The sequence below is a fragment of the Staurois parvus genome, unplaced genomic scaffold (assembly GCF_062004578.1).
Source record: "Staurois parvus isolate SC_StPar_1 unplaced genomic scaffold, SC_StPar_1.0 ptg000671l, whole genome shotgun sequence".
NCBI classification, from domain to species: domain Eukaryota; kingdom Metazoa; phylum Chordata; class Amphibia; order Anura; family Ranidae; genus Staurois; species Staurois parvus.
In genome coordinates this window covers 3,963,089-3,976,310 of record NW_028318467.1, presented here as the reverse complement: position 1 = coordinate 3,976,310, position 13,222 = coordinate 3,963,089, and positions in this window count along the sequence as shown.

Below are 13,222 nucleotides of genomic sequence, written 5' to 3'. Positions count from 1 at the left end.
CTGCAGATCGAGAATCGGTTTCAGGCCTGCACCATATCTGTTCCTGTTTCACAGGCCCCGGCTCCTGCACCACCGGTCGCAGCAGTCCATGAGCCGGCTCCTGGGCCTCCCACATCACTCCCTATGGCGGAACCCCGAGTACCCTTACCCGAGCGCTTCCATGGGGATCGCACACGCTTTCGGTCATTCCGTGACTCCTGTCTGCTCTATTTTGAACTGCAGCCACGGACCTTTTTGACGGAATCAGTGAAAGTGGGGTTTGTTGTCTCCCTGTTGCAGGGTGAACCCCAAGACTGGGCCCACCGACTAAGGGGAAACAATGACCCTCACCTGGTTACGGTCGACAGCTTCTTTAACGCTATGGCCATCTTATATGATGACCCACAACGGGCAGCCTCGGCCGAGGCCACATTATACGCACTCCGACAAGGTCGGCGGGCGGCTGAGGAATACGCCTCTGACTTTAGGCGCTGGATGGGTGACACTCGTTGGAACGAGTTCGCACTCTTGCACCAGTTTCGTATGGGCCTATCAGAGGCTCTGAAAGACGAGCTCGCCCGGGTGGAGGTGCCCGAGACATTAGAGGACCTGATTGCACTCACCATCAAAATTGACCGTAGACTACGGGAGCGCAGATTGGAGAGGTCTGGTCAGGGTCGCGGAAATCCCTGGGGGTCATTTCAGGGATCCAGTCAACATACTAGGCCAAGCACCCAGAACCTGCCGTTTGAAGATGCTCCCGAACCCATGCAGCTAGGCCTGGCTCGGCCTAAACTATCACCTGAGGAACGCCAGCGCAGACGCTCCCAGAATCTGTGCCTGTACTGCGGCGAAGCTGGTCACATGGTGCGTTCCTGCCCGCAGAAACTGAGTAAGTTCACCTCATCTTCTTTATCTGTTGGCAATATGAACCCGTCCCAGTACTTAGTTGTTCCCCTCTCCTTTCAGCTTTCAGAAAGGACCGTGGAGGTGACGGCCATAGTTGATTCGGGGGCATGCAGCTGTTTTGTGGATATCAATTTTGCTCACCAGCAGGGTATTCCCCTCCGCCCAAAGGAGAAGGGGTTTCACATCTTTTTGGCTGATGGTTCCCGGATAAAGTCAGGGGTGGTTAACCAGGAGACCCCTTCCATTGTGACTTCCATTGCCGGTCAGCACCGGGAACTCCTCCGCCTGGATGCTATTGCATCACCCCTTTTCCCAGTCATTCTGGGGCTCCCTTGGTTGCGGGCCCATAACCCCCAAATTGACTGGGAGACTGGGGTTGTCTCGTTCCCTTCCCCATATTGTCGGGAACTGTGTCGAACTTCGGGCCCGGAGGTCCCCCAGGTCCTCCTGTGCTCTGAAGCGGATGACAGCCTAAAACAAGTGATCCCTGCAGCCTACCATGAGTTTCTTGATGTGTTCAGTGAGCGGGGAGCAGATGCTCTACCCCCCCACCGCCCATATGACTGTCCTATTGATCTGTTGCCCGGTTCGGAAATTCCGTTCGGGCGAATTTTTCCCCTTTCTGAGCTAGAATTAGGGGCCCTGAAGGACTATATTGAGGATAGCCTCCGAAAGGGATTTATCCGTCCCTCCACTTCCCCAGCAGGTGCAGGGATCTTCTTTGTAGAAAAGAAGGACAAGACTTTGAGGCCATGCATTGACTATCGGGAGCTGAATAGGGTCACCATTAAAAATCGTTACCCATTACCACTGGTACCTGAATTATTCCAGAGCCTAAAAACTGCAGTAGTGTTTACCAAGTTGGACTTAAGGGGAGCCTACAATTTGGTTCGCATAAGGGAGGGGGATGAGTGGAAGACGGCCTTCCGCACCCGTTTCGGCCATTTTGAGTACCTGGTCATGCCTTTCGGGTTGTGCAATGCGCCAGCCACCTTCCAACACTTTGTGAACGACATCTTTAGGGACTTCCTGGACATCTTTGTCATCGTCTACTTAGACGACATTTTAATTTTTTCATCCTCCCTGGGGGAGCACAGGGTACATGTATCAAAGGTGTTGGGGCGGTTGCGGCAGCACGGGTTGTACGCTAAAGCAGAGAAATGCTGCTTTGAACAGGCTAGCGTTACATTTCTGGGTCTGATCATCTCCACCACGGGGGTCGCAATGGACCCTCAGAAGGTCTCAGCGATCCTAGATTGGCCTGAACCCACGGACAGGAAAAGTGTCCAACGTTTTATTGGGTTCGCAAATTTTTACCGGAAGTTCATCAAGAACTTCTCGGGTCTGGTCTCCCCCATCACTCAGTTAACCAAGCTTGGGACGCGATTCAGATGGACGCCCGAGGCACAGGAAGCTTTTGAAGCATTAAAAAGGTTATTTACCTCGGCACCCATTCTGGGCCATCCCGACGCCTCCCTGCCCTACATCTTAGAAGTAGATGCATCTGAAAACGCGGTTGGCTCCATCCTTTCCCAGCGGAAGGGCGCCAAGGAATTACTCCACCCAGTAGCATTCTTTTCACGGAAACTTACCCCTGCGGAGAGGAACTACGACATTGGGGATCGCGAGCTACTGGCTATCAAAACCGCTTTAGAAGAATGGAGGTACCTGCTGGAAGGTGCCTCCCACCCCATCCTGATATTCACGGACCACAAGAACCTGGAATATCTGAGGACGGCCAAACGTCTACGCCCACGACAAGCAAGATGGGCATTGTTTTTCTCGAGGTTCCAGTTCCACATCACATACAGGCCCGGCTCGAAAAACACGAAGCCTGACGCGTTGTCACGCATGTACGAGGACACCAAGGAGATTCCAGTGCCCGACACTATTCTTCCTGCAGGAAATTTCTTGGCCCTTCAGACAAACCTTCACTCCGAGATCCTGAGAGCGTCCACAGCAATGTCCACCTCCGATGGGGCCCCCCTCCAGAACAAGGAGGGACTCCTATGGAGGGAGGACCGGATTGTGGTGCCAGAGGATGCCCGAACCTTAGTCTTGGGACATTGCCATGACCATCCACTGGCAGGACATTTTGGGCCGGTCAAGACCCTGGAACTTCTCCGACGTTCCTTCTGGTGGCCGGACATGGCCAAGGATTGTAAGAACTACGTGGGCTCCTGTGCCATCTGCCAGCGGAACAAGCCTTCAAGGAATAAGGCGTGGGGCCTGCTACGTCCATTGCCCATCCCTGAACGACCCTGGCAGAAAATCTCCATGGACTTCATAGTCGAGCTTCCACCTTCACTGAACCACACAGCAATTCTCGTGGTCGTGGACCGCTTGTCCAAGATGGCCCATTTCATCCCTTTACGGAAAACCCCATCAGCAGCCGAGACGGCGCAAGTCTTCATTCGAGAGATCGTTAGACTGCATGGGGTTCCCGAAGACATCGTCTCGGACCGTGGGGTGCAGTTTACCTCGCGGTTTTGGAGGGCATTGTGCAAAGCCCTGGATATCAAGCTGTCCCTTTCCTCGGCTTTTCACCCTCAGACCAATGGCCAGACCGAAAGGACCAATCAGACCCTGGAGCAATACCTTCGATGCTACACATCATTCTCTCAGGACGACTGGGTGCCACTCCTCCCTTTGGCAGAATTCGCGTACAACAACGCTTGCCATTCAGCAACTGGACAGTCCCCGTTCTTCGCCAACTATGGGTTTCATCCTGTCTTCCTCCCGGACTTGGTCCCGGAATGCCCGATTCCAGCGACACAGGATGCACTGACCTTCTTCACCTCCAACAATAGGAAACTACAGGAAGCCATCCGTCAAGCCCAAGAGGACTACAAGAGGGCTTTTAATAGGAAGCGAAGAGGGGATCTGGTGTTGCAGCCCGGAGAGAAGGTTTGGCTGGCTACGTCGAACTTGAGGTTGCTCTGCCCGTCAAAGAAGTTGGGACCTAAATTTATTGGCCCTTTTTGCATCAAACGGATGGTCAATGAGGTGGCCTATGAACTTGTTCTCCCTGAGACACTCAAGATCCACCCTGTCTTCCACGTGTCCCTGTTGAAACCAGTAGTCCCTGATGCCTTCCCAGAACGGGAATCCAGGCCCCCGGAGGCCGTAACGGTTGAAGAGGAAGAAGAATTCGAGGTGGAGGCAATCCTGAAGTGCCGACGAAGGGGGGGCCAGACCCAATTTCTCATCAAGTGGAAGGGCTACGGCCCTGAGGACAATTCGTGGGAGCCAGCCCATAATGTCCATGCACCTAGGCTTGTCCGGGGGTTTCTTCGTGATCACCCGTGGTGGAGAGATCGGGTGGGCATCCGGAGGTTGCCCGTAGGGGGGGGGCAATGTCAGGGATCTCCTCGATCCCCGCCGCGATGGGCTCGGCGCAGGCGCACTGCTCCACCCAGCGCACGGGCACTAGGTCCGGGCCGGCCGCGGCGTTCGAGTTCGCGCATGCGCAGTAGAAGCCGCGGCCGCCCGCTGGGCACCAATGGCAGCGCAGGGCGGGATATTTAAAGGTCCCATTTCGTTGCCTTCTGGTCTTACCTGCTTCCTGTGTTCCTGTACCTGTGCCTAGTAAGTTATTGACCCGGATTGCCTTTGACCTTGCTGATTTCTCCTGCCCAGACCCTTGCTTGCCTGACCTCTCTCCCTGGATGCCCCTTATTAGATCTGACCTCCTGCTGCTGACCTGGTGTGTGACCCGACGATTCTCTGCCTGCTCCCTTGTACCTTACCGTCCTCTACAATACCGACTCGGCCTGTCTGACTACGCACTTGCTCAGCCATCCATCCATCCATCCCATCGGGGTCACCCGACCTCCTCACATCTGGCTCTCCCTGGTTGGAGCCCCTGGCGAACACCACTACCACTGACAGGTGTGCTCAGTAGAGGCGACCTGGTCTCGGGGTACTACAAGTCCATCCCCACCATCAGGGGCCCTGGTGAACAAGTACCCTGGGGCTTAGACTCCGCACTCTGGGCATGCCTGACCAGTGGAGTGCTAGTGGTGCCGCTCGGCGGTCCCTCACACCGTTACTCTACCACATGAAGGATGCACACCGGGAATGACGGTGGATGTCACTATGTCACAGGAGGAAGACACAAGTTCTCCCCTCTTTTCCCTCCTTCATCGCCCGTCCACCCATTCTTTCTCTCTTAAACCCTTAGCAGCCGCCTTCTTCCCATCCGCCCATCTCCCCACCCATTCTTCCTTCCCTCCACCCCCTCCACTTTCTCCCACCCTCATTCTTCCCTCCCCCCATATCCCCCTTTTCTTCCCTGCTCATTCTTCCTCCCCCCCCCTAGTTCCCCTCCTTTTATTGTTAACCCCTATGCCCGCCCCTTCTACCCTTCCCGCCCTCCACCCTCTCCTCCCCTCATTCTTTCCCCCCCCTCTTCCACCCTTCACCCTTTATTCCTCCCCCCTACCCCCTCTGCTCCTCCTCCTCCCTCCACCCCTTCATCTTCCCCTTCACTCCACTCCTCCTCCCTCCACACCTTCGTCCTCCCCTCCACCCCCCTCACCTTCTCCCCCTGTCACTCTTCCTTCCCCCCATCATCCACCCTCTTGTCCTACTTCCCTCACCTGCCCTTCTCCTTGCATAATCCGCCCTGTCCCCCTTCTCCCCTCATTCACTTCTTCTTGCCTCCCAGTCTGATTTCTCGACTCCATTTCACCAACCCCTTCACCATCATTCTCCTCTCTGACATGCCTTCGTTCCTCCCCACCTGCTCCCCACTTGCTCCCACCCCCACTTCTCCCCCCCCTCACCCCTCCCAGCCTTCTACCTCCTTCGCTCTCCTTTCCATCCCCCACTTCTCCCCCCCTCCCCCCTACCCCCCTTTTACCTCTTTTGCTCTCCTTTCCACCCCCCTTCCCCCCTCCACACCTCCCCCCCTTCTACCTCCTTCGCTCTCCTTTCCATCCCCCTTTGCCCTCTTCCAACCTCCCCCTTTCCTAGCCCCTATAGGCCCACCTCTGCCTCTTTCACTTCCTTCCTTCCCTCTCCCTCTTCATCCAGCCTCTCCTTCTTCCTCTTCTTCTATCTCTTCTATTCCCTCTGCTTCCATCCCATCCTCTATCTTCTCCTCCAAAAGTCTCCTCTCCTCACCTTGCAATTCATGTCCAGCCTCTCCTTTTTATATCTGTTCTATCCCATCTGTTTCCATCCCATCCTCTATCTTCTCCCCCCCGAAAGTCTCTTCTCCCCTTGCAATTCACAACCAGCCTCTCCTGCTTTCTCTTCTGTTTCCATCCCATCTTCTATCTTCTCCTCCCCTAAAAGTCTCCTCTCATCCTCTTGCAATTTACGTGCAGCCTCTCCTTCTTCTATCCCTCTGTTTCCATCCCATTCTCTATCTCCCCCCCCCCCCAAAAGTCTCCTCTCCTCCCCATGCAATTCACAACCAGCCTTTCCTTCATCTATCACTTCTATTCCTTCTGTTTCTATCCCATCCTCTATCTTCTCCCTCCCCGAAAGTCTCCTCTCCTCCCCTTGCAATTCACGACCAGCCTCTCCTACTTCTATCTCTTCTATTCCCTCGGTTTCCATCCCATCCTCTATCATCTCTCCCCCCGATAGTCTCCTCTCCTCCCCTTCCACTTTCCGTCCACCCTCTCTTTCTTCCTACCACTCAGCCTCTCCCTTCTCTCCCCCCCCCCATAGTCTCCCCACCCAATCTTCAACCTTACTTGATTCTTCCCTCAACCCCTTCGCCTCCTCCTTCTTACCCTCTACCCTCCTCCACCCTCCTTCCCTTCCCCCCATAGCCCCACCCACTCCCCTCTCTCCCCACTCCTTCCCTCTCCCCCAGGGTCCACCCTCTCCATCTGCCTCTGCTTCTTCTATGGTTTCCCTCTGATCCACTCTCTTCTTCCCACCCCATAGTCCCCCCTCCTCCCCTTCCCCTTCTCACCCCCCACCCTCCTTCCCTCTTCCCAATCTACCACCATCTCCTTCTCCCTCTTTTTCTTCTTTCCTCTCAAACTCACCCTTCTCTCTCCCCATGTAATCCCCACTCCTCTCCTTCTCCCCCCTACCCTCCTTCTTTCCCCTTCACCATCATCCACCATCTCCTTCTTCCTCCTCTTCTTTCCTTTCAACCTCTCCCTTCCCCCCCCCATGGTCCCCCCTTATCTCTTTCTACCCTCCTTCTTCCCTCTCCCCCATTATTCACCCTCTCCTTCTATCTCTTCTCAGATGCGGCCAACATATTGGTGGAGTAACAAAACATAACTAAACAGAAAACGGTGTGGCATTTATCCTCAACAGTAAGCTCTCAAAGATGGTACTAAAGTACAATACTCTTAGTGACAGAGGCATCTCAATCCTTCTATAGGGAAGACCAATCAATGTCACCCCAACAACAAACACTGAAGATGAGGATTTAGAGTTGTTTCACAAACAACTTCAAAGTGCAATAGATGAAACAGCAAATCAAGATCTATTGATCATCATGGGGGACTTCAATGCAAATATAGACTGTGCATCTGAAGATGAAATTAAGAATATGATAACTTCGTACAGTTTTACAAAATTAACCAACCGTCCTTCATGTATAGATGATTCCAGCAACACATGCGTCGGCGATACACATGGACCTCTCCAAATGGCATGCATCGTAATCAAATTTACTACTTCTGCATAGGACAGAGCTGGAAATCTGACAACAAAGACTAAGCCTCAAGCTGATTGTGGCATTGACCAGGAGCTTTTGACCTGCAAGATCAAGGTAAAGCTTTGCAAGAAGAAGATCGTTAGGAGGACCTCCAAGATATGATAATGAGAATATTCCACAAGATTACTGGATTAAACTAACCAACAGATTTGCAGATCTGGGTACAGGAGTAAGAAGAGTTATGGAATGACATCAAAACCATAATTAGTGAAGAAGCTGAAAGAATATTACAGAAAAGTCATCTTGGATATCAGAAGAAACTAAAAAAATGTCGGAACAAAGGAGACAAGCCAACATTTCTGGTGATAGTAAAAGTATCTCAAATGAATCAAATGTTTCAATGCAAAGTAGGGATAGATAAAGAACAATATCTCAAGGATATGTGTAAGAAAATTTAAGCTGAGCCCATAAAAGGAAAAACCGGACTAGTTTTTCAGGACATTAAGAGATTGCGACAGAAATTCCAACCTAGATTGGAGATGCTTAAAGACTCTAATGGATCCAGAGACTGAACGATCTAGAGAATATTATAAAAAAGATGGAAAGAGTATACCTCCTTTATATAAAAACAGCAGTAAGGATGACATTGTAGAAACTGAAGTGACTCCTAAGACAAGCCAGATATTCATTCCCATACTGAAGGAGGACGATGCTAGAGATTGTAACAACTACAGAATGATTGCATTAATTCCACATGCTAGCAAAGAATTGCTGAAAAAAAAACAACGCCGAATACAATCGTACATTATGGGCAGCACAGTGGCTAAGTGGTTAGCACTTCTGCCTAGCAGCATTAAGTCCGTTGGTTTGAATCTCAACCATGGCACTACCTGCATGGAGTTTGCATGTTGTGCCTGTGTGGGTTTAATCCGGGTACTCCAGTTTCCTCCCACACTCCAAATACATGCTGGTAGGTTAATTGGTTCCTGTCTAAATTGGCCTTAGTATATGTATCAATGACCTTAGATAATAAGCTCCTTGAGTTCAGGGACTGATGTGAGAGTACAATATATATGTAAAGTGCTGTGTAACTTATGGTGCTATATACAGTAAGTACCTGTAATAAATAAATACTTTGAGTGAGAGCTACCTGAAGCTCAGGCTGGGTTCAGAGAACATTGAGGAACAAAAGATGATATTGCGAATGTTAGATGACTATTAGAGAACATCTAAACTTACACGTGACTCCCCACTTCTAAAATAAAACAAAATACTTATGAAATGGCCAAATAAACAGCAGATTTACTTCTAGGCATAGATATGGCCTACATATTGGCAGAATACCTCAGCCAATCACAACACATGTGAGCATACGTTATTTGCATTTTGTAGAGTAGGGACTGGCCAGAAAGGGATTACTTTGCTGTAGTTGGCCAGCTTAAACATGCATTGGAAAATGACACACCCCTTTGATAACGTACCTGTAGTACGAAACGCATCAAGGAGGAGCCCTGCACGCTGTGACATCACGTCGCCAGATCACGGAGGTCATCTTGTTTACCAGCTGATCAGTTTGAATTCATGCAATTTTCATTACATTGCTTCATTTTTGCACTGCACTAAGTGTATGTCCTGGATTTTACTCTTTTATTAATCAGTACCAATAAAGTATCTTTTTAAAAAATACTACACTATAGGAATATCCCTTTTCTTTGCTCCGCACTGAGCACTTTAATTCCCCAGCGATCCCTGGTGACCACCCCAGTGCCTGGAAGAGGTTGATCCATATATCCTGGCTCGCCACTATCCTATAACCTAAAGGAAGGCCACCCACCCCCAGGCTACATCCCGGACCACCCTAAGAAGGGATCCTTGACCGACCACCATTATACCATACAACGCACTTTATATATGCGCATCTGGTGAGTACGCATTTTATCTATTTATCAGCACACTCACCTGGCAATCACTTTGAAGAATTTTATGGAGATAATATTGACATTTTATGACACAAACACATTTTTAATGTATGTGCATTTCTACTAGAAACTATTTTATATGTTGGGATATTCGCTTTGTTTATGAGTATTATCTATGGTTTAAATGCACCTACAACCTCTGTGCGTTCTCTTATAGGATTTCATCTGGTATATTCCTTATTCCTATATATCTCTTAGCGCTGCACTACTTTTATATATGCATTGGAAAGCATGTGAACCAAAAATCCCAGTTTTTATGCAAAGTTTGCTAGAAAAATGTAAGCGTATATAACAGTGAGCAGAGGGCTCATTCAGAATTTTTAGAGTCAACTGCAATTTGAGACGCTTCGGAGATTCAACGAAGAATTAAAGAAAAAAAATCAAAATTTTAATACTGTTGCCTAAAGCCTCCCTTTTATCCAGATCAATGTATAGCTTGCAGTGAGTAATGTAAAAGTAGTAAAAGTAAAGCCAAAATGTTTTCTTTTTTAGTTTTGGAGACAGTGGAGATGGATTAGAACCCCTGTTCTATCGTTCTTATTGCTGTCTGTGGCCCCGTTAGAGAGATTCAACCTCTCTATTTGACCTGTTTACCATTATCACCGAACGTGAAAGAAAATCCCAAATTTTGGCTTGTCACCAGAACAGGAGTAGAGGGGAAATCTTTCAATGAGGACACTAGTTCTGGTGACAACCAGGCATTCCCTCACTTTGGAGGGATTTCCTCTCGCTTCCTATTTTGGCTATGAATTTGAAAGGCGAGTGAAAAGGAGTGCCCGGTGTCCAATAAGATACAAGCTGAAAGATGTGTTAGAAGGCGTTTATTGAAAGTAGCAAAAAGTACATCATTCCAATGCGTTTCGGAGGAACAGAGACTCCCCCTTCTTCAGGCTATCAAACAAACACAAAGGTGTAAAAAAATAGATACACAGGAATATAAAGATATGTAAATGTAAAAAATGGCAGCTAAAAACATCATATAGATAATTATGTGAAACAAGCATTGTATAAAAGATCATGTGAAATAAATGCTATTAACGTGTATATATATACAAGGGGTGTTGAAGTCAAACCGGGACTTTTAATTTTACTGATAGGCGGGGAACATGTTGCGGGCCAGTCCAGAGACCGTTAATCAGGGTGGCAAACAACAGTGCTAGTGCGTGCATGGAACAGCGTGTGATGATGACGTTTCTTATGAATGAACGCGTAAAACCCACGGATATCTACAGAAGACTTCAAGCACAGTACAGTGATGAGACGTTTAGCTGCAATCTGAATGTGTAAAAGTTTCAAAGATTGCCGTATGTCCATCAGTGGTGATCCCGGCCATGGTGGTTCCCAGCCCACAGCAGTCATTCCTGTGAACATTCAGTGCATGGAACACCTCAACCTTGACAATCGGCACATAACCTGTCGTGACATTGCACAAGAGACAAATCTTTCTGTGTGAACGGTGAACACAATGATGACGAAGTGAAGCAGGATGTCCTCGGATGATTCAGGCGTACTGACAAATTTTTCTATGCTGAAGCTTTCCAGGCTTTAGTTAAATGCTGAGTGTATAAATGTAGCAGAGGAGTATGTTGAAAAATAAATGCAATTTTCGCTCCTTGAAATTTGTTCTTTTATTATATAAACGGTTTGACATGAATGCCCCTCGTATATAAAATTTGATGATACTAACGAGTATTAATACAAAACAATGATGAAAATAAAAATCTAAATAAGGATAAAAAATAAAATTGAATAGAATTGAAAACTGAAATAGAAATGAAATTAAAATAAGTGTATGGTAAACTGGCATCTTAAACGTCATGCTATAATAAAACAGCAGGGGACATTTATAAAAAGTGTATACATGACCATTAAGTACGTTCAGAGAGCCCTGATGGGACACGATGATATGGTTATGTGAAGTGAAGGGAAATCTCCCCAATTGGACACAAATGGCAAAAAAGTGAGAATTTGAAAATGATTGGTTAAACCTACAAGTGTTTTTGGTTTGTCACTACTTTTCCTTTATGCCGGCGTTTTAAAATAACACATGCAACATTTAGAATGGGGTTGATCGTGGTCTACCTGTCGACCGCAGGCAGGTGACAGGTAGACTGCAAACAGGTCCCCTTCCCCCAGCCTCCTCCACTGCTGCTGTCATCCTCAATACACAGCAGAGAGCAGAAGACAGCACAGCTCAGGACAGAGGACGGGAGGAGGAGCTGGCCAAATTAACTTTTCATATTAACAAGCTGGTAATTGGTTGCTAGGACCAGGGGCGGACTGACCATTTGGAAACTCGGGCACTGCCCGAGGGCCCGGGGTCAGTAGGGGGCCCCATGAGATGCCCCTGGTACCTTTTTCATAGGCTTTTTTGAGTTTGGGCAAGGACACAGGGGCCTCATGATCCCCTATTGCCCGGGGGCCCCATGAATTGTCAGTCGACCCCTGGCTAGGACCGACCTAGCAATCTATCACACGTTTCCTGAAGAAGGATTCCCGAAACGTGTTGATTCCACTTGTGAATTGTAATCGGAATCTTTGCATGTTGTGAACCCCTATGTGGAGAGTAATTTTTTGTTGTGTAATAGATTTTTAATGGTACATAATAAAATTGTTTTCGCATTGCTCAGTTTCTCATCTTTACACTATGTCCACACAAAGTCCATAACTACATATTTTGTTCATAATTGTACATGATTTGCTGGGATGTAGACATATAGTGCATGCAGTTTGGGTTTCTCTCATTTATTGAAAGCACTTTATTATCTTTATTCACATTATTCATTATTTTATTTCGGATTATGTGATATTTGGAAACTTATGAACTAATTTATTGAAAGCACTTTAGTATCTTTATTCACACTATTCATTAATTTATATTTATGGTCTATGTTCTTGGTCATTTATTCACATTATGATTATGAGCACAATTTATCCACCTGTATCATTTATTAGTACTGATTGATGTTCATTAGCAGCGCTACATCACCTTTAATTAATTAATGTATTTAGTTGATACTGTGGGAACACAATTGATGTCAGCAGCAGCACCTATTCGTTTGTTTATTTATATTGTATAGTAGGCGCAGAAGTTCACTTCACTTATCTATTGCTAGTATCTATACCGCCATTTGTAAACGCTATAACTTTTACGTAAACCAATTAATTTACACGTATTGGGATTTGTTCTTAGCAAAGATATGTAGCAGAATACATTTTGGTCTAAATTTATGATGAAATTAGATTTTTAAAATTTTTTTACTGGACATGTTTAATAGCAAAAAGTCAAATATATTGTTTTTTCCTCAAAATTGTCGGTCTTATTTTTTTATAGAGCAAAAAATTCAAAACGCACTGGCGATCAAATATGACCAAAAGAAAGCTCAATTCGTGGGGAAAAAAAGATGTAAATTTCATTGCATGACCGCGCAATTGTCAGTTAAAGTAATACAGTGCCATAATGCAAAAAATGGCCTGGTCAGGAAGGGGGGGAAATCCTCTGGAGGGCAAGTGGTTAAAGTGAGTTTTATTTACAGTGTACCATAAACACACACCAACAGCAATAAACATGAAAACACATGAAAATCTAAATTGAACAACCAAAATGCAAAACATTTACGACTACCTAAATATAATAATATGCAGGGGTGTATTTACCACAAGGCAAACAAGGCATTTGCCTAGGGCGGCATTTTTCAGGGGGGGGGGCAGCACTGCCCCT